This window comes from Aethalodelphis obliquidens, unplaced genomic scaffold, assembly GCF_003676395.1.
Source record: "Aethalodelphis obliquidens isolate GAN/ISIS:26980383/991018 unplaced genomic scaffold, ASM367639v1 scaffold53, whole genome shotgun sequence".
NCBI lineage: Eukaryota > Metazoa > Chordata > Mammalia > Artiodactyla > Delphinidae > Aethalodelphis > Aethalodelphis obliquidens.
Window position 1 is genome coordinate 8,915,059 of NW_020837997.1, and position 22,445 is coordinate 8,937,503.

Here is a 22,445-nt window from a genome sequence, read left to right on the forward strand (position 1 = left end):
GTTACTAATAGGGGAAACTATGTGTGTGTGTTGGGGGAGAGACTATATGGAAACTGTGCTATTTGCTCAATTTTTCTGTAAATTTAAATTTGTTCTAGAATAAAGTCTATTAATTAAAAAAAGAATTTACGTGGAAAAGAAATCTGAAAAAGAATATACATATATACACACATATATGTATGGATATAGGTATAACTGGATCACTTTGCTATACACATGAAACTAACACAACACTGTAAATTAACTATACTTCAATTTAAAAAGTGGTTAAAGGGGACTTCCCTGGTGGTCCAGTGGTTAAGACTTCACCTTCCAATGCAGGGGGTGAGGGTTTAATCCCTGGTCGGGGAGCTAAGATCCCACATGGCTCATGGCCAAAAAACCAAAACATAAAGCAGAAGCAATATTGTAACAAAATTCAATAAAGACTTGTAAAAAAAATGGTCCACATAAAAAACAAATCTTAAAAAAATAAAAAATGGTTAAAAAATAAGGAATGTATAAAACATGCAAATCACAAGCCCCAGTAGTCCATAAATGACGAGGCCAAGTTACTAGAAAGTTTCTAAACGCTTATTATTTTCTGTACTCTCTTATCTGGATGGGTAATCAGCTGGATGGGACCAGCACTGGTCTGTGGATTGATCTGAGTGGTTCTAGGACAGTGTTCCTCACCCTCGGCTCTATTGACATTTTGGGACAGATCGTTCTTTGCTGTGGGAAGCCGTGCTGTGCGTTGTACGATGTTTAGCAGCGTCCCTGACCGCTACACACTAGATGCCAGTGGCAGCCACCCTCCGATTGTGACAACCGGAAATGTCTCCAGACATTGCCAAATGTCCCCGGCAGCCTGAATTAATCACTCTCCCATTGAAAACCATGCAGGTGTGCAGGTGATGAGGTCAAATCTGGAAACTTAGTCCAGAAAGACCCAGGCATGTCTGTGAGACTCAAGGCTGCCTTTGAGGGGCTTGGGATCTCCAGAACAATTCTACCCGTGCCAGGTGGACCGCAGAAGCGTGCGTGGCTTAGGAGGCCAATCCTAGGGTTTGGCTTTGGGACTAGAGAGAAAGCAAGGATTCAGAATGTGTTGAAGAGAAAGAATTGGGGAATTCCCTGGTGGCGCAGTGGTTGAGAGTCCGCCTGCCGATGCAGGGGACACGGGTTCGTGCCCCGGTCCGCGAAGATCCCACTTGCCGCGGAGCAGCTGGGCCCGTGAGCCATGGCCGCTGAGCCTGCGCGTCCGGAGCCTGTGCTCCGCAACGGGAGAGGCCACAACAGTGAGAGGCCCGTGTACCGCAAAAAAAAAAAAAAAAAGAAAGAAAGAATTGGGGAATTCCTTGGTGGTCCAGTGGTTAGGACTTGGTGCTTTCACTGCCGAGGGCCCGGGTTCAATCTCTAGTCGGGAACTAAGATCCTGCATGCGGCCAGGCCAAAAAAAAAAAGGGGAGAGACAATTGACAGGACTTGCTGATTGATGGGGGGTGGGGGGGAAGGAGTTTGGGAAGATGCCCAGATCTCTATCTTTCACAACTGGGTAGACAGTGGAGTCATGGGCTGAGATGGGGACATGGGATGAGAGGCCGGGTTGGGTGAGGGAGGGGATGATGATGAGTTTTATCTTGGACAGATGGAGTTTCAGGTCCCAGAGGGATGTAAGGAGGGCAGAAGTTCATAATCTTTTACAGATCACGATGGGTGATGCCCCGTGTGCTTCCACGAATGTAAAATAGTGTCAAAGGGATAATTTGGCCCGTTTTGTTCCTCACACAAAAACACAGCAGAGCTTTTTTTTTTTAAATTTGGTTGCGACAGGCATGTAGGATCTAGTTCCCTGACCAGGGATCAAACCTGGTGCCCCCTGCACTGGGAGCACGGAGTCTTAACCACTCCACCACCAGGCAAGTCCCACAACAGGGTTTGAAAGTCACTAACATGCCCTTCAGCAGGATAAATAAACTGTGGGACATTCAGACAATGGAATGTTATTTGGTGTTAAAAAGAAATGAGCTATCAGGCCATGAAAAGACATGGAGGAACTTTGAAAAATGCACATGACTAAGTGAAAGAAACCAGTCTGAAAAGGCTGTATGATACAGACTGTATGATTCCAACTTTAGGACATTCTTGAAAAAGCAAAGCTATGGAGACGGTTAAAGGATCAGTGGTTGCCAGGGGTTAGCGGGGGAAGGAGGGGTGAAGAGGCAGAGCACAGAGGATTTTTAGGGCAGTGAAAACACCCCGTGTGATATTATACTGGCAGATACATGCCATTATACATTTGCCCAAAGCCATAGAATATACAACACCAAGAGTGAACCCTAATGTCAACTATGGACTCTGGGTGATGTTGATGTGTTAGTGTAGGTTCGTCAGTCATTACAAATGTACTGTCTGCTGGGAGATGTTGAGAACGGGGTAGGCTATGCATGGGAGTGGGAGGGGGTGTATGGGAATTCTGTATTTTATGCTCAATTTTGCTGTGAACTTAAACTGCTCTAAAAATTAGTCTATAATAAACACATGCAGTGGGACACATATATAAATACTAAGTAAATATCCCTGAATACATACTGGACATTTAAAATATACCTAATGGGAAACATGCGGGGAGGAGAGGATAAATCAGGAGCTTGGGATCAACATACACACACTACTATATATAAAATAGACAGGGAACGCTACTCAATATTCTGTAATAGGGAATTCCCTGGTGGTTCAGTGGGTACAACTCCGTGCTTCCAATGCAGGGGTTGCGGGTTTGATCCCTGGTTGGGGAACTAAGATTCCACATGCCCGTGTAGTGCAGCCAAAAAAAAAAAAAAAAAATCTGTAATAACCTATACGGGGAAAGAATCTGAAAAAGAATGAATGTATGTATATGTATAATTGAATCACTATGTTGTAACCTGAAACTAACACAACATTGTAAATCAACTATACTCCAATAAGCTTTTTAAAAATACCCAATAATACCCATACGATCACACTCATGAATGCAAGTATCTGTACATGCACACACACACACACACACTCATGCAGATACTCGTTACTGATGTAGGTCAAGGGAAAGAGACTATCTCAAGTGTGGCTTCTGTCCTCTGCATGTCCTTGATGGGAAGAAATTTTCTATCCACTTCATTCTTTTCTCTCTTTCCCTCCTCTGGTAGGAGGAGGTCTGTGGGCAGACAGAAGGGAGGAAGTGACTTCGCAGGTTAGAAAAGCAAAGTCTAAGGTGATCGTAGGGGAAGGAGGAAGAGGAAGAGAGAGAAGGGGGTTCTGATTGCTCTTTGGACATTGCTGAAGACTGTGGGGATTCAACACAAATGAAGGTTCTGTTATCATCCTCTGAATTCATTGCTGTGCCCATCCACCCTTTTCAACTCCAAGGGCACAGCTAAGGGACACACTGGAAAAAGCAAATCACACAAACTTTGGGGTCTTGTGATGGCCCCATCTGCTATGATCCCATGGCGTGCAAGCCCCTCAAGAGTCATGGTCAGGGCTGGGGATACCCTGTGGAGCCAGAGAAATTGAAGCCCCAAAGAAAATGAGACACAGCCTGAGGACAAAGCAGGTGAGAGCTTCTGGAAGGTGAGAGGGATCCCCAGTGTTCAGGGCTGGCTTGGAGGGTCCATGGGAGAAGGAGTGAGCAGTCACAAATAGATACAAGGACGTAGCAATCAATGGTGACCTTGGGGAAAGTGGTCTCAAGGGTATCTGTGTGGGGAGGCCCAAGGGAGGGAGTCAGATGAAGAAGCGAGATGAGAGAGAGTGGAAACTTCACCTAAAATTCCCCAGCCACCATCCATGCCTATGCTCTGCTCTCTCCAAAGCTGTTCTCCCCCCACAGTTCCACCCTTCCTCCTCCTAGCATCCTCCCTTATACTCCTTTTCCACTTCCTATCATTCCCCAAACTTAATCCCTGCAGCAGAACTGTAGACTATTAGAACCCAAAGAGGTGCAAAGTTCTGCACCTCATGTAACGTACAATATGAGAAATGTAATTACCACTGCTGTATGTTACATATGAGAGCTATTAAGAGAGTAATTAAGAGTTATTAAGTTATTAAGAATAAGTCCTGAGAGTTCTCATCACAAGGAAAAAAAATTTCTATTTCTTTAATTTTGTATCAATATGAGATGATGGATGTTCACCAAACTTATGTGGTCATCATTTCATGATGTATGTAGGTCAAGTCATTACGCTCTACACATTAAACTTAGACAGTGCTGTGTGTCAGTCATACCTCAATAAAACTGGAAGATAAAAAAACTCTGGGGAAAACAAAAAAGAATATTAGACACGAAAGGAACTCAAAACATTGGCTAGTACAAGTCTTCACCCAGAGCTCAAACAACCCCCCCCCCCACACACACAGAGCATCTCTGTCTCCTCTCATCCAGCCTATCCTTGATTCTTTCCATGAACAGGCAGCTCACTTCTGAGAGAAGCAGCCCCTTCTAGCTCTGCTGGCCACAGAGTCATTCCTTTAGCAGAATCATGCATATAGTAGGTCCTCAATTCATGCTTGTGGAATCAGTTTCACTGCCCCCCTCACCTAGCTTCTCAGCTTCCCCATTAAATTACGTATCTAAGACATGAAGATAATTGTCAAGATAAAAGTCATGTGTTGCATTGTAGGTTTTCATTTAGAATATATCAATTAAAGAGCAACTACGCGGCCCTAGAAGTTGGGGATTCAAGCCAGACAAAGACAGACATAGTCTCTGTCTTTGTGGAGCTTATGTTCTAGTGGGAACAGACACTGAATAGCTGCAGACACAATTCATTAATTACAGTTGCAGTGAGTACTCTGAGAGGAAGAGATGCAGGGTGCAGTGTGGACAGGTAGACCATACAACAAGCAGTCTTGATGTATGGCCAATAATCGTGTTACACCTATATAAATAAAACTGGTCACGCAAAATCACTCAGCCAGTAATATGAACAAATCTGTTCCTTAGGGGCAGAAACTTACCACGAAGAGGAACCGTGTGGCAGATTATCGAAGTAATGATTTAGCCATGTGACTTGTTTTGGCCAGCGGGACAATAGCAAATGCGATAGAAGCAGAGGTTTGTAAAGTACTTTCACACTGTCATAAAAGAGGGGATATCACTGTAGGCCCTTCAGACACTAAAAGGATAATGAGGGTATTTTTACGAACAGATTTATGTTGATAAATTTGACAGTTTACATGGCATAAACAAATTCCTTGAAATGCAAAACTACCAAAGCTTACTTAAGAAGAAATAGATAGGGGAGATTGGTTCAAGATGGTGGAGTAGAAGGACGTGCTCTCACTCCCTCTTGCAAGAACACCAGAATCACAAGTAACTGCTGAACAATCATCGACAGGAAGACACTGGAACTCACCAAAAAGGATACCCCACATGCAAAGACAAAGGAGAAGCCACAATGAGACGGTAGGAGGGGCGCAATCACAATAAAATCAAATCCCATAACTGCTGGGTGGGTGACCCACAAACTGGAGAACACTTATACCACAGAAGTCCACCCACTGGAGTGAAGGTTCTGAGCCCCACGTCAGGCTTCCAAACCTGGCCGTCCGGCAACGGGAGGAGGAATTCCCAGAGAAGCAGACTTTGAAGGCTAGCGGGATTTGATTGCAGGACTTCTGCAGGACTGGGGGAAACAGAGACTCCGCTCTTGGAGGGCACACACAAAGTAGTGTGCGCATCGGGACCCAGGGGAAGGAGCAGTGACCCCACGGGAGACTGAACCAGACCTACCTGCTAGTGTTGGAGGGTCTCCTGCAGAGGTGCGGGGTGGCTGTGTCTCACCGTGAGGACAAGGACACTGGCAGCAGAAGTTCTGGGAAGTACACCTTGGCGTGAGCCCTCCCAGAGTCTGCTATTAGCCACACCAAAGAGCCCGGGTAGGCTCCAGTGTTGGGTCGCCTCAGGCCAAACAACCAACAGAGAGGGGACCCAGCCTCACCCATCAGCAGACAAGCGGATTAAAGTTTTACTGAGCTCTGCCCACCAGAGCAACAGCCAGCTCTACCCACCACCAGTCCCTCCCATCAGGAAACTTCCACAAGCCTCTTAGATAGCCTCATCCACCAGAGGGCAGACAGCAGACGCAAGAAGAACTACAGTCCTGCAGCCTGTGGAACAAAAACCACATTCACAGAAAGATAGACAAGATGAAAAGGCAGAGGGCTATGTACCAGATGAAGGAACAAGATAAAACCCCAGAAAAACAACTAAATGAAGTGGAGATAGGCAACCTTCCAGAAAAAGAATTCAGTATAATGATAGTGAAGATGATCCAGAACCTCGGGAAAAGAATGGAGGCAAAGATCGAGAAGATGCAAGAAATGTTTAACAAAGACCTAGAAGAATTAAAGAACAAACAAAGAGGTGAACAATACAATAACTGAGATGAAAACTGCACTAGAAGTGCAGAAGGAATCAATAGCAGAATAACTGAGGCAGAAAAATGAATAAGTGACCTGGAAGACAGAATGGTGGAATTCACTGCTGTGGAACAGAATAAAGAAAAAACAATGAAAAGAAATGAAGACAGCCTAAGAGAACTCTGGGACAACATTAAACATAACAACATTCACATTATAGGGGTCCCAGAAGGAGAAGAGAGAGAGAAAGGACCCTCACACTGGTCAGAATGGGCATCATCAGAAAATCTACAAACAACAAATGCTGGAGAGGGTGTGGAGAAAAGGGAACCCTCTTGCACTGTTGGTGGGAATGTAAACTGATACAGCCACTATGGAGAACAGTATGGAGGTTCCTTAAAGAACTAAAAATCGAATTACCATATGACCCAGCAATCCCACTACTGGGCATATACCCAGAGAAAACCATAATTCAAAAAGACACACGCACCCCAATGTTCATTGCTGCGCTATTTACAATAGCCAGGTCATAGAAGCAACCTAAATGCCCATCGACAGACGAATGGATAAAGAAGATGTGGCACATATATATATAATGGAATGTTACTCAGCCATAAAAAGGAATGAAATTGGGTCATTTGTAGAGACGTGGGTGAATCTAGAGACTGTCATACAGAGTGAAGTAAGTCAGAAAGAGAAAAAAAAATATTGTATATTAACGCATATATGTGGAACCTAGAAAAATGGTACAGATGAACCGGTTGGCAGGGCAGAAATAGAGAAACAGATGTAAAGAACAAATGTATGGACACCAAGGGGGGAAGCAGCAGGGGGTGTGGGTGTGGGTGTGATGAATTGGGAGATTGGGATTGACATGTATACACTGATGTGTATAAAATGGATGACTAATAAGAACCTGCTGTATAAAAAAATAAATAAAATTAAATTTAAAAAAGAAAAATGCAGAAAAGTGTGAATAACATGACCCTGTTTTTGTAAAACTAACAATAAAGATATTTCATGTACATGTATATATATGTGCGTATAAAAAAAAGAAGAAATAGATACCTAAATAGGCCTGTGTCTACTAAAAAATAGAATTTGTGATTAAATACCTTCCCATAAAGAAAACTTCATGCCCAGATTGCTTCACCAGTGAATTCTACAAAACTGAAGGAAAGAAAATAATACTGATTTTAAACAAACTCTTACAGAAAAAGAAGAGGAGGGAATGCTTCCCAGTTAATTCTGTGAGGGTAGCATTATCCTGATACCATAACCAGATAAGGATATTACAAGAAAAATAAATCCCACAGACCAATATCTTTCATGAATACGGACACAGACAACTCTTAAAAAATATTAGCAAATAGAGTCCAGCCATATATTAAAAAGAAAACACATCATGATCAAGTGGGGTTTATCTCAGCAATGCAAGGCCGGCTCGGCATTAGAAAATCAATGTAATATGTCCTATCAAGAAATTGAAAAGGGAAAATCATAGGGCAATCATCATCTCAATAGCCCAGCTTACCCACCATACCTGTCAATGCGCATTACAGAGGGTCAGTCAATTTAACACTCTTTCCTGACAAAAACTCTGAAATCAAAGCCAACACCATGCTCAAGGTGAGTTCTCACTAAAATTTACAAGAAATGAAGATGGCCAATATCACCGGTATTGTTCCGCTTTACTTCCAACAGTGCTAGCCAGCGCAACAAGGCAGGAATCAGAAATGCCATGCGATTAACAGGAAACAGAGACAGTCCATCCCTGACATGATTGTCTACTCAGACAGCTAACTGAAAATTATTAGAACTAATGAATGTGGCCGTTACAAAATAAAAATATGAAACAATAGCTTTTCTTTTCTTTAATTAAAAAAATTTTTTTAAATGCCTTCCAGGCATACCTGGATCAATGCTATATAAATTTATTAAAGTTAACTCCATGTAATACATTTTAGAAAGACTGTCATCCAGATTTCTCCATAATTTATTCCAAGGGATTAATGTGAGCAGATTGGGAGTTCATTATTACATCACCCAAATGCCTGTGTGTGTGTTTTTTTTTAAACATCTTTATTGGAGTATCATTGCTTTACAATGGTGTGTTAGTTTCTGCTTTATAACAAAGTGAATCAGCTATACATATACGTATATCCCCATATCTCCTCCCTTCAATAGCTTTCCCAAATGCCAGAGATGATCAACTTATAAAAATATACATTCATTCACAATAATAATAAAAATTAAGATAAAACCAACAAGAAATGTGCAGGACAAGTGAGATATAACTCAAGAGGGCTTGAATTAAATGGAGAACTAAAGCCTATTCATGAATGGGGGACTTTATGTTATAAGGTTGCTGACATTCTCTGCATTGACTTATAGGTTTAAAAAACTTACAAATAGGGCTTCCCTGGTGGCGCAGTGGTTGAGAGTCCGCCTGCCGATGCAGGGGATACGGGTTCGTGCCCCGGTCCAGGAAGATCCCACATGGCGCGGAGCGGCTTGGCCCGTGAACCATGGTCGCTGAGCCTGCGCGTCCGGAGCCTGTGCTCCGCAATGGGAGAGGCCACAACAGTGAGAGGCCCGTGTACCGCAAAAACAAAACAAAACAAAACGAAAAAAACTTACAAATAAACATTCCAGTGGGCTTGGGGGAAGCCACTTGGGAAAAGATCTTGAAGACTGACCTAGAATATATCTGGGAGAATAAATAGGCAAGAATATCATAATAAAATTTTGGAAAAGCGAATGAAACCTACTATAAAATGACAACAATGTAAATAGTGTGGTACTATTATAAGAATAAATAAACATTAACAGAAAAGAATAGACTCTAGTTTTCAACTGTCTATATATCTCTCTTCTTATCTACAAAATGTAGCATAGGGCTTCTCTGGTGGCGCAGTGGTTAAGAATCCGCCTGCCAATGCAGGAGACACGGGTTCGAGCCCTGGTCTGGGAAGATCCCACATGCCGCGGAGCAGCTAAGCCCGTGCGCCACAACTACTGAGCCTGAGCTCTAGAGGTCGCGTGTCACAGCTACTGAAGCCCGCGCGCCTAGAGCCCGTGCTCCACAACGAGAAGCCACCACAATGAGAAGCCCACGCACCGCAACAAAGAGTAGCCCCCGCTCGCGACAACTAGAGAAAGCCCACGTGCAGCAACGGAGACCAAACGTAGCCAAAAAAAATAAATAAATTAAATAAATAAAAAATTTTAAAAAATGTAGCATAACTTATTTTAAAAATATTCAATAATAATTCATAATAAAGATGGCATTTCAAATTGGTGGGGAAAGGATGGAATATTCGATAGATGTAACTTAGACAACTGGTTTACCATTTGGGAAAGAAATTTAGTTCAAACCTTACCATACATCATGCGACAAAATAAATTTCAGATCAATAAAAGAATTAAGAGTAAAAAAATGAAGCCATAAGGGACTTCCCTGGCAGTCCAGTGGTTAAGACTCCGCACTTCCACTGCAGGGGGCGCGGGTTCGATCCCTGGTCTGGAAATTAAGATCCCACATGCCGTGTGGCATGGCCAAAAACAAACAAACAAACAAACAAGCCATAAAATAAGTTGGTATAAAATATTTGCAACATTAATTACAATGGGTTAATATCTTTGATTTATGTGAACATCTAAAACAGGGGTAGGCATTGGGAACTCCCTGGCGGTCCAGTGGTTAGGAATCCGTGCTTTCACTTCTCTGAGCCTGGGTTCGATCCCCGGTCAGGCAACTAAGATCCTGCAGGGTGCGCCACTGTTCAAAAAATAAATAAATAAATAAAAATAAAACAGGGTCGGGCTTCCCTGGTGGCGCAGTTGGTTGAGAGTCCGCCTGCCGATGCAGGGGACATGGGTTCGTGCCCCGGTCCGGGAGGATCCCACATGCCGCGTAGTGGCTGGGTCCGTGAGCCATGGCCGCTGAGCCTGCGCGTCCGGAGCCTGTGCTCCGCAACGGGAGAGGCCACAACAGTGAGAGGCCCGCGTACCGCAAAAAAAAAATAAATAAATAAATAAAAAATAAAACAGGGTTGGGCAAACTATGTCTCACTTGCCAAAACTGGCCCACTGCATGTGTTTGTATGGCCTGCAAGCTCAGAATGATTTTGACTTTTTTAAAAATCCAAAGAAGACTATTTGACAATACCTGAACATTACAGGAAATTCAAATTTCATGTGTCCACAAATAAGTTCTATCGGAGCCTAGCCACGTGCACTCATAGACATCCTGTCTTATTGCTTTCGAGTTACAAGGGCAGAGTGGAGTAGTCCTGACGTAAACTATGGTCCGTAAAGGGGAAAATAGTTACTAACTTACCATTTGCAAAAAAAGTTAAGATTGCCTTGATATTAGAAAAGGCATGAACACAGAGCCTTAAGCCATTCTGGTTAGAGGTTCAACGTTCAACTCTGGGCTTCTTACTCAAAAACTCAGACCGCTGACCAAGTCACTCCGTCCTCCTTGCCTCAGTTTAAAGTAAGAGGCAAAGTCAGATTGTTGCAAGGAATAAATCAAAAAGTGATTTATGAAAGGCTTAAAACAGAGCCTGGCACATAATACACTACGTGGATGTGAGCTATTCGGTTTTCAATTGCATCAGTGGATATTTTAAAATTGGGATCCTGTCCTATGTCTTTAAGTGTTCTACGGAGTGAAATTTTTCCTCCACTGCTGGTGGTGAGGATCATTTTTTCCAAGAACACTTGGCAAAATGCATCAAGAACTTTAACAAAACCACTTATTTTTTATTATTTTTAAATTTTTTCTTTATGTTTTTGGCTGCACAGCACAGGTTGTGGGAACTTAGTTCGCCTGACCAGGATTGAACCTGTACCCTCAGCAGTGAAAGCACGGAGTCCTAACCACTGGACTGCCAGGGAATTCCCCAACCACTTATTTTTAATCCAGTATTTCCACATCTGGCATTGTTTTCCCTAAGAGCATAAGCAAAGAAACAATAAATACGTGTTGCCTATTTATTTCTTCACTAATGAATTGGGAGTAGCATAAAGAAATCATCACAGAGGCAAAGAAAGATGAACATACAAGGATATTCATCCCAATTTCATTTGTAACAGTGAAAAGTTAGAACCAACTTAAGTGCCCAGCAGGAAAGAACTGGTTAAATAATTTTGCAGCCATGTGGGCAGGGGAGAGGAGGAGTCGTCCTGTTTTAGAGGAATATTTAACAAGTTATTTTCTGGGGGCTTTAAAAATTATTGAAATAGTACAATCTCATTGTAAAAAGGGTCAAACAATACAAAAAGTGAAGATACAGAAGTTCCCCCTTTAACTGTCACCCTGCCACTTCTTCCAAAGAGGGAACCACTGTCAATTGTTTGGAATAGATTCCCAGGGCGTCTTATGCACGTACATAGTTGTGTATCATTCGTGTTCTTTAATATAAATGCAATCAGACTGTATACAATGTTATGTGTTTTTTTTTTCCCATTGAGCAATATACCAGTAATATACACAGGGATTTTTTCCATGTCAGTAATATAGGTCTGTCTCATTCTTTTTAATGACTGTGCTGCGTTCCCACAGTCTGCCGTGCCCTGATTTGTCTAACTATGCCCCTATTGTCAGTCATCAAGACTGTTTTCCATGTTTTGCTTTTACAAGCAATGGCATCATTGCAAGCAAGTCTTCGATGAGCACACTTGGGAACGTATATTCATGGGATCAGTTGTTGACTGTAGAGTGGCCAGAACAAAGGTGATGTGCTTTAAATATTTTGTTCGACCACAGTCAAATTCCCTTCCCAAAAATTTGCAATAATTTACATTTCCCCCTCCTGACAGTGTGGCAATGATTATTATTCATCCAATTCTCCATAAGACCTGACGCCTGCAATATTTTTAATGTTTGCCAAGTTAAAGAATGAGGACTAAAATTTGTCTGATTACTAGTGAGACAGAGCATGTTGCTGTCTTCTTTTTCTTTTTTCTGCTATTTATATTTCTAGCTTGCTTACACAGTCCAGATGATGTAGGGGTTAGGAGTACGGACCCCACAGCCAAGCTGCTTTGAATCAAGCTCAGCTGTTTACTGGCTGTGTGACCTTGGGCAAGTCACTTAACCTCTCTGTTTCTCATCTGTGAAATAGAGATAATAATAGTACCCATCTCACAGGGTTGAGGATTAAATTACGCTGTGTATATAAAGCACCTAGAACAGTATCCAGTATGCAGTGAGCAGCTAATAAAACATTAGCAATTATTGCCCTTTTGCCTATCATTTTTATTGCAAGTATTTCCTTCCAGGCTGCTGCTTTGTTGGCCCTTTTGTCTTTGTTCAGCGTGTTTCCATATCATCAAATCTGTCTGTCTTTTCATTCATGGCTCTGAGTTTCAATAAAAGCAAAACTGGGACATTTAAACTGAACATAGAGGAAGAAATGGGGAAAAGAGAAGAAACTATTAGCAGTGTTCACCTCTGGGCGATAGAATTCAGATGACTTATGCTCCTTTTTTATACTCCATGTTTTCTGAATGTTCTAATGAGCATATATCATGAGTATATATTTCCAAATGAACATATATTACCTTTATTTTTATGCTTTATCTGTTTTAAAATTTTAACTAAGCACGCTGGTAATCATTTTATAGTGAGAAAAAGCACCCTCCTGCCCCCGCCCAATAAATGTTGTTTACCTTAAAGTACAAAAAAAAAAGGAGGCAGTTAGCTTGGGACTCCACACTTAACCCCACCCATAGGCCAAACATTATAGCAGGACCGCCCCCTGGTGGCAAAGAGATGAGTTGATCCAAGAAGGGGTGTGTGTGTGTGTGTGTGTGTGTGTGTGTGTGTGTGTGTGTGTGTGTGTGTGTGTGTGTGTGTGTGTGTGTACGTACACATGCGCGTCCTCCTGTAAGGAGCTCTGTTCCGTTCAACTTAAATCACAAAGCAACACTTTGAGTTGGGGACTAAAATTATGTAGAAGACACAGGTGAGGAATCTGAGTCACCCAGCTGGCAAGGGGCAGCTCCCCACCCAACTTGGAGAAATGTCCAGGTCCGTTTTTTGTGTGTTTGTTTTGCTTTTTGGTCGCATCACACAGCTTGTGGGATCTTAATTCCCTAACCAGGGATCGAATCCGTGCCCCCTACAGTGGAAGTGCAGAGTCCTAACCACTGGACCACCAGGGAATTCCCCCCAGGCCCCTGTTTTTAATCACCAAGTCCTCTGCTCCCAAAGGGCCCCTGCCCTGTCTTTGGATCTAATTCACATATCATACAATTCACCAATTGAAAGTGTACAATTCAGTGGGTTTTAGTGTATTCCCAGAGTTGTGCAGCCATCATACTGTCAATCTGAAAATATTTCCATCACAGAATGCGGAGAAACAGGAAACCTTGTGCACTGCTGGTGCGAATGTAAATCGGTACAGCCATTATGGAAAATAGTATAAAGTTTCCACAAGAAATTAAAAACAGAACTATCGTATGGTCCAGTGATCCCACTTCTGGATATACATCCGAAGGAAATGAAATCCTTATCTAGAAGAGATATTTGCACTCCTATTTCATAGCAGCATTATTCACAATAGCCGAGGTATGAAGACAACCTAAGTGTTCCTTGATGGATGAATGGGTAAAGAAACTGTGAGATATATACATATATATTCATTCCACTGTATATGTGATGGAATAGTATCAGCCTTTAAAAAGAATGAGGGAGGGGCTTCCCTGATGGCGCAGTGGTTGAGAGTCCGCCTGCCGATGCAGGGGACACGGGTTCGTGCCCCGGTCCGGGAAGATCCCACATGCCGCGGAGCGGCTGGGCCCGTGAGCCATGGCCACTGAGTCTGCGCGTCCGGAGCCTGTGCTCCGCAGCGGGAGAGGCCACAACGGTGAGAGGCCAGCGTACCGCAAAAAAAAAAAAAGAATGAGGGAACTTCCCTGGCGGTCCAGTTGTTCAGACTTCGCCTTCCAATGCAGGGGGTGTGGGTTCGATCCCTGGTCGAGGAACTAAGATCCCACATGCCTTGGGGCCAGAAAACCAAAACATAAAACAGAAGCAATATTGTAATAAATTCAGTAAAGACTTTAAAAAATGATCCACATCAAAAAAAATCTTTAAAAAAATTAAAAAATAAAAAGAATGAAAAAAATTAAATATATAATAATATATATATATTTTTATTTTGCTGAATTGGGTCTTAGTTGCGGCATGTGGGATCTTCGTTGTGGCACGTGGGCTTCTCTCTAGTTGTGGCGTGTGGGCTCCAGAGTGTGAAGGTTCAGAAGTTGCTTAGTTACCCCGAAGCATGTGTGATCTTAGTTCCCCGACCAGGGATCGAACCCGTGTCCCCTGCATTGGAAAGCAGATTCTTAACCACTGGACCACCAGGGAAGTCCCAAGAATGAAATTCTGTCATTTGCAACAACATGGATGAACCTGGAGGGCATTCTGCTAAGTGAAATAAGCCAGAGAAAGACAAATATTGCAATCACTTGTACGTGGAATCTAAAAGAAAAAAGTAGAATTCATAGGGTTTCCCTGGTGGCACAGTGGTTGAGAGTCTGCCTGCCAATGCAGGGGACACGGGTTCGAGCCCTGGTCCGGGAAGATCCCTCATGCTGTGGAGCAACTGGGCCCATGAGCCACAACTACTGAGCCTGCGCATCTGGAGCCTGTGCTCCGCAGCAAGAGAGGCTGCGACAGTGAGAGGCCCGCGCACCGCGATGAAGAGTGACCCCCGCTCGCCGCAACTAGAGAAAGCCCTCGCACAGAAACGAAGGCCCAACACAGCCAAATAAATAAATAAATAAAATAGCTACAAAGCATAAAAAAAAAAAAGTAGAACTCATAGAAACTGAGAGAAGAAAAGAGGTTGCCAAAGAATGGGGGTGGGAGAAATAGGGAGAGGTTGGTAAAGAGTACAATCTTTCAGTTAGAAGACAAATAAGGTCTGAGGATTTAATGTATAACATGGTGACTACAGTTAATAACACTGTATTGCGTAATTGAAATTGACTAAGAGAGTAGAATTTAAGTGTTCTCACAGAGAGAGAGAGGGAGAGACAGGGAAAGGTAAACATGTGAGGTGATGGATGTATTAATGAACTAGTTGGGGAGGCATCCTTTCCCACTGTGTCCATTATCAAATCACCACATTGGACACTTTAAATGTCTTACAATTTTGTCAATTATACCTCGATAAAAAGAGGACATTTCCATTACCCCAGAAAGAAACCCTGTGTTCCTTAGCAATCATTCCACATTTCCCCCTCCCACCAGCCCCTGACAACCACTGATCTGTCTTTCTCTAGGGATTTGCCTGTTCTAGATATTTCATATTAATGGAAGCAGTCATACAAATGGGATAATACAGTATGCGGCCTTTTGTATCTGGCTTCTTTCATTTAGCATAATGTTTTCAAGTTTCATCCACATTGTAACATGTATCAGTACTTCATTATTTTTTAGGTCCAAATAATGTTCCATTGTATGGATATGCCACAATCTGTTCATCCACTCATCAATTGACATATATTTTCACAGGAGTGGTATTGCTGGGTCATTTTTTTTTTTTTTTTTTTGCGGTACGCGGGCCTCTCACTGCTGTGGGCTCTCCCGTTGCGGAGCACAGGCTCCGGACGCGCAGGCTCAGCGGCCATGGCTCACGGGCCCAGCTGCTCCGCGGCATGTGGGATCTTCCCGGACCGGGGTACAAACCCATGTCCCCTGCATCGGCAGGCGGACTCTCAACCACTGCGCCACCAGGGAAGCCCTGGGTCATATTTTAACTCTATGTATAAGAGGTCTTTTAACTCAGCTTCCCAGATGTCTTGGGGTCCAACATTGTTGTCACTTCCCTGTCTGATCTCTATATGGCCATTTCCAGAGACCTGGCCAGAAACACACACACACACACCCCTCTTGTGAGCCTGGCTCCATCAGCTTCCTCTGACTCCACTCTTGTCCAGCTCCTGTGGGCTGCAGGGAAGACCCTCAACCCAGAACCCAGGCCCTCACTGGAACCCCAAGATTTCTTAGCATTAGCTAAATCTCAGAGAGAAGTAGTCTGAAGCTCCAGTGAAAGCCCAACTAACTCTGTTAGTCATGAACGTTCACCAAATGTTTCCAATGCTCTCTCTTCCGAGAGAACATGGTAGGGCTGTTCCGTCCTGCCCCTTCTTGGTTGGGTAGGACCCTGTGACTCGTCCTGACCAATAAGAAGTGAGCAGAAATGCTGTGTCATTCCCGGGCCAGAGTATTTAACTGCTGGTGTGAGGCCCGCCAGAGAGTTTCCTCAGCTATGGTGACCTGAAACATTCCAGATAGTTGCTGCTTCATCACCTGGGTCATGGAGTGTGGCACATGGGAAAGAATCCCCAGGTGACCTGTGATGGATACGTCCTGGGAGTGAGAAATTAATTTTGTATTGTTTCGTATTGTTTTGTTTTAGGCCCTAAATTATCCTGATGATACACCAACCCATCTACATCATGGTACCTGGGTCCAGCCAAGGGCTCTCTATTAGTTTAATAGGGCTGCCATAGCAAAGGACCACAGACTGGGTAGTTTAAACAACAACTTTTCTTGTCTCTGGAGGCTAGAAGTTCTGGAGGCTAGAAGTCCAAGATTAAAGTGTTAAGAGGGTTGGTGCCTTCTGAGGGCTGTGAGGGAGAACCTGTTCTGTGCCTCTCTCCTAGCTTCTTAAAGTCTCAGGTGTTCCTTGGCCTTGTAAATGATGTTCCCCCTGTGTCTCCACATCGCTGTCCCTCTATGTGTGTCTGGATTCAAATTCCCCCTTTTATAAGGACACCAGTCATAGTGGATTAGGACCCATCTGAATTACCTCCTTTTAACTTTATTATCTCTTAGAGAACCTATCTCCAAATAAAGTCCCATTCTGAGGTACTGGGGATGAGGATTTCAATATATGAATTTGGGGGGGGGGATGCGATCCATCCCATAACAAGCTCCATTCCAACTCCAAGGTGCCAGGGGTCCCAGCCTTCCCAGCATCAGTGAGAGAAGGTAGGAGACATTGATGCTGGGTGACCAGGGGGCTCCTTCTAGATCCATGGAAGATTTCTTTCCTGAGGATCAAGTGCTGTCCACAGGAATGCAGCCTAGCATGGAAACCTCAATAAATCCACTTCCCAGGGAGATAGCATAGGGTGGTGGGTAGGCTAATGAATATGAAGCCTGGCTGCCTCTCTTAGCCACTGTGTCACTTAACCCCTTCTTTGAGCCTCAGTTATCTCGTCTATGAAATGGGATAATAATAATCATATGTCCTCCATAGAACTATTGTGAGAATTCAGAGGGAGAATATGCATGCATCAGCATGAGGCCTGATATATGGCAATCTCTCCAAAAATGAATTATTATCGTTATTGCTATTGGTGGTGCTCATATGTGCTTAAGGGAAAGAGGACATTATGTGGCTTCAGGGTGGGGGGTCTCGAGATTCCTAGAGAGTGGGAGACATCACAGGTATCTTTGCTTTACCTTCAGAGCTTGACCTCATTTGACAAACATTACCGAGCACCTACTATAGGCCAGAAGCTCTTCTACACAAAGGTTCTTCCAGTGCTGGAACTTATATTTGGTCATGTCTCAAAGAGACAGATGATAAACAAGTGAAGCAACTGTGGTTAGCGAGCATGATTAAAAGGCAAGAAAGGAGCTTCCCTGGTGGCACAGTGGTTAAGAACCCGCCTGCCAATGCAGGGGACACGGGTTCGAGCCCTGGTCCGGGAAGATCCCACACGCCGCGGAGCAGCTAAACCCGTGCCACACAACTACTGAGCCTGTGCTCTAGAGTCCACAAGCTACAACTACTGAGCCTGTGTGCTACAACTACTGAAGCCCGCGCGCCTAGAGCCCGTGCTCTGCAACAAGAGAAGCCACCGCAATGAGAAGCCCGCGCACCGCAACGAAGAGTAGCCCTCACTCACCACAGCTAGAGAAAGCCTGCGCGCAACAACGAAGACCCAAAGCAGCCAAAAATAAATAAATAAAAATTTAAAAAAATAAATAAATAAAAGGCAAGAAAACGGGGCAGTGGGAGTGGGGAAAATGCTTTAAACAGTAGCTTCAGACAATCTGAAGGCGGGGTATTTGAGAACAAACATTTCAGCTACAAAGGGCTCCAAGGCAGGAATCTATGGAGAGTTGAGTAACAGAAGAAATGCTAATGGAATTGAGGGGCAAGTGAGGGTGGAGTGGGAGGCAGTTAGGGTGGAGACGTCAACAGGGGGCACACTTGGGCTGAATTTTCAGCTTAATGTGCCCCCCCGAATCTGGAAGGGGCAGGGATGTCGGGGGCTCGGAGGGGGAGGTAGAGAGGGGTGGGCTTAAGCAGTACCTTGGATAGCGCCCTCGCTGTCCGTGGTGCTGACATCCCAAGACCTGTTTCTCCAGAAGGAAGAAGCCATTGATTCAACAATGGAGACGTACCCTCGAGGTGCTGAAGTTCCAGGTACAAATAGTCAGAACATCAGTCATGACCAGCTGATCATCCTAGTAACAACCGTAATTCATGGAGAGGCTCCTACTGGCTCAGCCCCTGAACTTGGGAGGGAGCTGTGATTGGCAAAATAATGTCTATTCCCCTCCAAAGAGGTATGTGTACTAATCCCTGGAACCTGTGAATGTGTCACCTTACATAGAAAATGGGCTTTAACCCACGCACCTATGGTCAATTAATCGACGACAAAGGAGGCAAGAATATACAATGGAGAAAAGAGAGAGTCTGTTCAGTAAGTGGTGCTGGGAAAACTGAACAGCTACATGTAAAAGAATGAAATTAGAACATTCCCTAACACCATACACAAAAATAAACTCACGATGGATTAAAGACCTAAATGTAAGATTGGATACTATAAAATTCCTAGAGGAAAGCATAGGGAGGACACGCTATGACATAAATAGCAGCAATGTCTTTTTGGACCACTCTCCTAGGATAATGGAAATAAAAATTAAAATGAGGAAATGGGACCTAATTAAACTTAAAAGCTTTTGCACAGCAAAGGGAACCATAAACTAAATGAAAAGACAACCTACAGAATGGGAGAACATACTTGCAAACGATGCAACCGACAAGGGATTAATCTCCAAAATATACAAACAACTCATACAGCTCAATATCCACAAACAACCTAATCATAGAAAAGGGGCTTTGCAGATATGATCTTGAGATGGGAGATGATCCTGGATTACCCGGGGGGGGCCCAATGCTGTCACGAGATCCTTACGCGATGGAAGCAGGAAGGTCAGAGTCAGAGAGGGGGATGGGATAATGGAGGCAGAGGTCAGAGTGATGCAGGATGAGAAGGATTCAGCCAGCCATTGCTGGCTTTGAAGGTGGAGGAAGGGGCCACAAGCCAAGAAATGCAAGTGGCCTCTCGAAGTTGGAAAAGGCCAGGAATCAGGTTCTCCCTCAGAGCCTCCAGAAAGGAACTCAGCCCAGCTGACCTTGGTTTCAGCCCAGTGGAACCCATTTCAGACTTCTGACCTCCAGACTTGTAAGATAATAAATGCGTGTCGGTTTAAGCCACCAGGTTTATGGTAATCAGTTACAGAAACAGTGGGGAACTCATGAAGGAGCCAAAGCTTGGAAAAGCCAGGTCTCTTCCTCTCAAATCTAGGAATTGGAAGAAATGGGAATTCGAGCCAGGTGGTCTGACTCCAGGCCTATGTCCTTCACTGCCTCACCATGCTGAAAATATCTTCCCTGGTGTTATGGATTGAACTGTGGCCCCCTCCCTTCCGAATTCGCATGTTGAAGTTCTAATCCCCATGCAGTGAACTGAAGGTTTGTGTCCCCCCACAATCCAGTTCATACACTGAAACTGTAACCCCTAATGTGATGGTATCAGATGGGGCCTTTGGGAGGGAATTAGGTCATGACAGTGGAGCCCTCATGAATGGGATTAGTGCCCTTATAAGAGAGATCCCAGAGAGCTCTCCTGTCCTCTTTCCACCAAGTCAGCAGTCTGTAACCCAGAAAAGGGCCTTCTCCAGAACCCTTATCTTGGACTTCTGGCTTGCAGAAGTGCAAGAAATAAATTCCCGTTGTTTATATTACTTTACAGTAAGAAGGAACAAGGTACTGATCCATGTTGCAATATGGAGGAACTTCAACAAGTTGCTAAGTGATAGAAGCCAGATATAAAAGATTATATTTTATATGATTCTGCTTATATGAAATACCCCCGCAAAAGGCAAATTTGTAGAGGAAAGCAGGGTAGGTGGCAGGTGTGGCAGGGTTGGGGGAGAGAGAAGCGGCTGCAATGAGCTTGAGGGAATTTGGGGGGGTGATGAAAATGTTCTAAAACTTGATTGCAGTGACGGTTGTACAACTCTAGACTTTTTTTTTTTTGGCTGCGTTGGGTCTTCGTTGTGGCATGTGGGATTTTTCATTGGGGCGCACAGGCTCTTCACTGCGGTGCGCGGGCTTCTCTCTAGTTGTGGCATGTGGGGCTTCTCTCTCTAGTTGTGGAATGGGCTTAGTTGCCCCGCGGTATGTGGGATCTTAGTTCCCCGACCAGGGATCGAACCCTCATCCCCTACACTGGAAGGCGGATTCTTTACCACTGGACCACCAGGGAAGTTCCTATGGTACTTTGTTATAGCAGCTTGAATGGACTAAACACCCCCAGTAACTCAGAATGTGAGTGCTTTTAGAGAAAGGACATTTAAAGAGGCAATTCAGTTAAAATGAGGTCAGTGGGGTGGGCCCTAATTCCAGTGACTGGTGTCCCTATAAGAAGAGATCAGGACACAGACACACTCAGAGGGGGACCATGTGAGGACACAGGGAGAAGACAGCCATCTACAAGCCAAGGAGAGAAGGTTCAGAAGGAACCAACCCTGCTGACACCTTGGTCTCTGACTTCTAATTCTCCAAAACTGTGAGAGATGTCTGTTGTTTAAGTCCATCAGTCTGGGGTACTTTGTTATGGCAGCCCCAGCAAAGCCACATACCTGGGGACTCTGGGAAGCTGCACCCCATCTCTGGCCTAACCTGAGCCCCCCAGAAGAGTAGCACCCCCCAAAGCCACAGAGGCACCAGAATTAGGATTCTAGACCCATCCCAGCTGGTTCAAATCACGAGCTATTTCGAGGTGAGGAGGGGACTTCAGAGGACTATCTAGAGTCAGGACACACATGGGCCACAGGGCTGTTCTTGACTGTCTCATCCTCTCTGGACAACTTCACCCATCCATACGGCACCAGTCTCCACCGCTGTCCTGACACCTCCAGACATGTTCCCGGCACAAATCTCTCTTCAGTTCCCATCCCAAATGTCCAGAGCCCCTGCTGTCTCCCCTGGATTGTTCCTCTGGCTCCCCAAACTCAACATGCTCAAAGCAGAGCCCAGCATCAGTGTCCCCTTCTCCTGGTCCTTTCCCCTCACCCTCATCTCAGTCAAGATGCCCTTCCCTGTGGAAGAAGTAACCCCCTATACTGCTGGTGGGAATGTGAATTGGTGCACCCACCATGGAGAACGGTATGGAGATTCCTTAAGAAACTAAAAATAGAACTACCATATGATCCAGCAATCCCACTCTTGGCATATATCTGGAGAAAACCGTAATTCGAAAAGATACATGCACCCCAATGTTCACAGCAGCACTATTTACAATAGCCAAGACACGGAAACAACCTAAATGTCCATTGACAGATGAATGGATAAAGAAGATGTGATATATATACACAATGAAATATTACTCAGCCATAAAAAAGAATGAAATAAAGCCATTTTCAGTAACACGGATGGACCTAGAGATTATCATACTAAGTGAAGTAAGGCAGACAGAGAAAGACAAATATCATATGATATCACTTATATGTGGAATCTAAAAAAAATGATACAAATGAACTTACTTGCAAAACAGAAACAGACTCCATGGACATAGAAAAGAAATGTATGGTTACCAAAGGGGAAAGGTGGGGAGGGATAAATTAGCAGGTTAGGATTAACATATACACTGTTATATATATAATAGATAGTCAACAAGGACCTACTGTATAGCACAAGGAACTCTACTCAATATCTTGTAGTAAT